Raw genomic sequence first — 5,000 nt, 5'->3', positions numbered from 1 at the left:
AAAAATTGACAAAAAATTCATACAGTTCAATTACAACATTCACAGATTATATAAAACCAGTACTTGGGCGGTTGGATTGCAATATTCATATTCGCGAATGTTTAAAAAAAATGAAATCATTCGCGAATAATGAAAATATATGTTCGTTCCATCTCTAGTTTACATCACGGAACTCCTGGAAATTTAAATTCTCTCTCTACCTCCTTCATTATCAAGTTGCGAAGGATACTATACGGAAGAAATATGTCTTGCACACACTGTGCTTTCGCCGAATTCATAAGGAAATTCATATTATGACATCGTTTTCACGATGAGCGCACGCATGCGCATACACGCGCACACCCATTGCGTGGGTGTGAGTGTGCGTGTATGTGTCACGCCCATAGACAACAAACACGTGAGTCAAAACAGTTGGCGTTCACTTTCAGGACATCTTTTCTGCGCCGATGATCTCACGCGGGTGACGCGATCACTTGATGCCTTCATCATTTGACGTCACTCGTTCATCTCCGTAGGGACGCTCTGGCGATCCGATCCCTATCTGCCTTGGAGCAGCTGTATCTGTGCAATTCGGGCCCACGCTGCATTCGAGTAAGAAAATTTCACAAATCGCTAATTTCCATCGCCTTTCGGGAATGTAAAGTCGCTTAGCCTCTTTAACATCATCACCGCTTGGCTCTCTTTAGAATCGCTCTTTCCCTGGTATAGCACGGCAAACTTGACTCCAAAATCCTCTCCTCTCTCACGGCAACCCTAACGTTGCCATAACAACTTCTATGACGTCACGCTACAATGATCTCCAGCTACTTCTCTTCGCACCTAATAAGCTTCGTGGAACTCCAGCAAAAGATGTGATGCAAAAAAAAAGTATAAACTGCATTAGTACGCTCCTTGTGTATATAACTGTCTAAGTACATGTACATGTGCATGTGTGCGTGCGTGTATGTGTGTGTGTGTGTGTGTGTGTGTGTGTGTGTGTGTGTGTGTGTGTGTGTGTGTGTGTGTGTGTGTGTGTGTGTGTGTGTGTGCGCGCGCGCGTGTGTGCGTGTGTGTCCCAGCTATATCTATATCTTATTACTATATTCTTCATATTTATATAATATTACATGTACATATGCATATACGCCTGACCATGTTTCATCTGCTTATTTCTTCTTGCCACATTAAACATTCCAATGTTATGTTGTCTATCCCCTTCCGCAAGAGCTATGTATTAATGTACCCCTTGTTTGTTCGTCGCCGGCTGTCACATGCTAACAACGTGACATCGTGATCCATAGACCACTGTAAGAGATGACAGGCAGACTCCCTGCGGGGAGCCAAGGAGTAACACCTCGCTCTGAGGAGCAACCGCACTCCTACATTACTATTCATTAAAGGAGTCGACATCTTGATTGTGTGTGTGTGTGTGTGTGTGTGTGTGTGTGTGTGTGTGTGTGTGTGTGTGTGTGTGTGTGTGTGTGTGTGTGTGTGTGTGTGTGTGTGTGTGCGCGTGTGTGCGTGTGTGCGTGCGTGTTTCTGTGTGTGTGTGCACGCTACTCGCCAATCAAAACATTCCTCACCGGTGTGTGACTCGACATTACCATCATCCGAGCTGGCATTTGGCTGACCTTTCTTTCGTAATGCCATCTATCTTGTCCCTACCTAACATACGTGGGCGAAAATATCCATGATAATTCTATTTACACATGCATACACACTGCATTTAGATAATCATCGTAGAAAACCTCACAATATACGGCAAGATTTATTGAAAAGCGAGGCAACAGCTTCGAAATCCGAAACGAGGTCAGAACATGAAATCCAGGTTTCGAAAACGACTCACTTTTCAATAAATCTTGGTTATAAATTGTAGGTTTTTGTCTACCATGGTATCAACACAGTAGAGTGTAAATATATAGATAAATAAACATACATACATATATGCATGTGTGTATATTTGTGTAATAATCATCTGAGGCCTGGAAGAGTCTCTGATCGCTCAACGAGTGTTTATTACCTTCTTGTACTGTTACTGTTACGTACCCCCCCCCCCCCCGTCCACCATGGCTAAACAAACTGCTTTACTTAGGGTAATGCAATTAATATACTAATTATGAAAAGAATGCATTGCAGGAATGTTGGTCAATAAATTCGAATTTAATACACAAACAAAAAAGATTATTAAATAACAGAATGCTTGAAAAATACTTAACCAACTTAATGTGAGATGTGAGGCGTGTGTATTCCTTGTTTGTTCAAGTACTCTTATGATCTATGTTGCGTACCCCAAGGGGTACGAGGATCCCAGTTTGGACAATTATGCTCTACGGCAATGCTTTTACCATTGCTTTACTGGGATTTGGGGTATCCTCTCCAAAGCTCAGGCCCGAACAAAGATAAAAGCTGCTGCCCATGATGCAGGCTCCCCTCTCCACATGACTGCAATCCAATTAACTATATGTTGTTCATCTATATACATTGGTGTGTATATGTGTGTGTGCGCGTGTGCGTGTGCGTGTGTGTGTATGTGCGTGTGCGTGTGCGTGTGTGTGTATGTGCGTGTGCGTGTACATATGGTTCTGATATTGCTATCGATCTACAAAATCTCCCCTCGGGTTTTGTGATTCCATGCAACTCAAAGTCTAGCAAAACTGCGACGGTAATCAGAACAATGCATTTTGCAATTGGAGTAGAACTGCCATTCGCAAATTCGTTCTCCAGAACGAATTAGCGAAAGATAAGCTCTTGCATAAGCTAAGAAACCTTTCCAAGCGATTACTGATAATCATGATTTGTGAAAGCACTTGCAATATTGATACAGCAATTTCGCTACATTACCTACTCTTCGCCAATTCCTTAATCCCTGGTTAGCGCACCCAAATGACAACCGCAGACTTCCATCTCGTCTTGCCACCAGGTCTTCTCAAAGTATCCGTCAATATCTCTCCTGTCCACTCTTTGATATCATCCAGCCAGTCTTGGGATCTTATGCTTCTGATTCCGACCACTTGGCAGTACATAGCTGTCTTGCACATAACCTTCTGAGCGAGACATCCTCAAACCACTTCAATTTTCGCGTTTTCACAGTATCGTGCAGACTCTCAAAGTTGCCATATTTATTAATGTATTTTTTGTATTATGTTCTCTCCATGAAATTCCAAGTATCCTCCGCAAACACTTCATATCCAAAGTAATTTGCTTCTCTAACCTCTCGCCTCCACGGAGCGCTGTTGGAACAATTGCACGAAACAGGTTCACTTTTGTCCTATTTGGTATTTTTTTTCTTTCAATATTTTATCTATTGCTTAATAGACCTTTTATAACCGCCAGAACGTACTGGCCAAATGCTCTTAAGCAAATCCCTACATAACAGTTATATATACTTCTTATTGTAAAAAGTGCATTTTGGTGAATCTTCGTCTTCGTGAATTACTTGCGCACTGTCATAAATTTCAAATGATCATAGTCCTTAGTCATACGATGCCTCCTCCTCGATTTCCTTGTAGAATGGTTCCGTGCTGTAGCAGTTACATAACTCTCGTAAGGTCGCAGCGCTGACCTTACGTAACTCCATCTCTCACGAACGTGCCCGTCCCATTGTTCCCGCCTCTCGCCACTTGACGTCTTTGAAGGTATCGGGTCGGTTTGCGTTGGGTTGGTACAATGTGTTAACGCAAACTGGTCAGCATGGCACAGCTGTGTAAGCGATCTTGGTAACAGAGCCTTCGGATTAATTTTAGTTGACAGTCTCGTGCAGGAATGCGAGTTAGAGAAGAGACGGATGATCTGTATATGTAGATGTTTATATGTATATAAATGTATATATATATATATATATATATATATATATATATATATATATAAACACGTGTGTATGCATATATATGTATATGTATGTGTATATGTGTGTATGTATAAATAAATATATATATATATATATATATATATATATATGTATGTATATATATATATGGATATGGATATATATATATATATATATATATATATATATATATATATATATATATATATATATATATATGCGTGTGTGCGTGTATGTGTGTGCAGCAATGCGAGTTAGAGAAGAGACGGAGGATATGTATATGTATATATATATGTATAAATATATACACGTGTGTATGTATATATATATTAATATGTATATGCATGTGTGTATATATATATATATATATATACACATGTGTGTATGTACATCTATGTATATGTATGCGTGCACGTGCTGCGTTTTTTTTTTTTTTTTTTTTTGTGTGTGTGTGTGTGTGTGTGTGTGTGTGTGTGTGTGTGTGTGTGTGTGTGTGTGTGTGTGTGTGTGTGAATGTATATATGAATATGGATATGTGTGTGTATTCGTGTATGTGTATCTATGCATTCATACACGCACAAACGTGTATGTGTGCGTGTACAAGCAAGCATGCAAGCATGCATGCATACATAGATACAAACATAAATACATACATGTATATACATATACATTTATATTTATACGTGTGTGTGTGTATGTATGTGTGCGTGTGTGTGTGCGTGTGCGTGTGCGTGTGTCCATACATAAACAAATCTGTACGTGAACGCATATCAGAGTTTAACAGACAGACAGGCAGGCAGGACATTTACCAACGAGTAATATTTGTAAGGACTTATACTGTCGCGCGATATTATTCGCGTTTATTAAGAAAATCAAGCAAGCAACAGAAAGGAAAAAGAAATGGAAGTGCGGTTATAAACAAGCATTACAGCGGGTTACACAACAGCTACATTTGGCAACGTGGAATTCGAGTGCGTTATTAAATAAAAGGCTTACATAATAACACTATTCCAGTTTGGCTGACTTCGTTTATATTTTGCTAAAAAACACATATCCATTCGCGACTCGTTTAATCAGTCTGAACTTTGCAACTCTGTTGACAACTGCTCATTACTCAACAACAGTATAATAGTGAATACAGCATTCTAAAGAACGGGACATGGAATCTTTTAAACTAATACTCATGTAACTGTAT

At 39.7% G+C, this 5,000-nt stretch overlaps 1 protein-coding gene across 1 annotated transcript in view; it reads right to left on the bottom strand.

Annotated features, from left to right (window-relative positions):
- The window catches only part of LOC138867561 (TLC domain-containing protein 2-like), a gene marked incomplete at its 3' end in the record, with an annotated part of 16,534 nt that overhangs the window by 10,497 nt on the left and 1,037 nt on the right, over nucleotides 1-5,000 (bottom strand).

The sequence above is a fragment of the Penaeus vannamei genome, chromosome 30 (assembly GCF_042767895.1).
Source record: "Penaeus vannamei isolate JL-2024 chromosome 30, ASM4276789v1, whole genome shotgun sequence".
NCBI lineage: Eukaryota > Metazoa > Arthropoda > Malacostraca > Decapoda > Penaeidae > Penaeus > Penaeus vannamei.
Note: the sequence above shows the minus strand (reverse complement) of the source record. Positions and strands in the feature narration are given on the sequence as shown.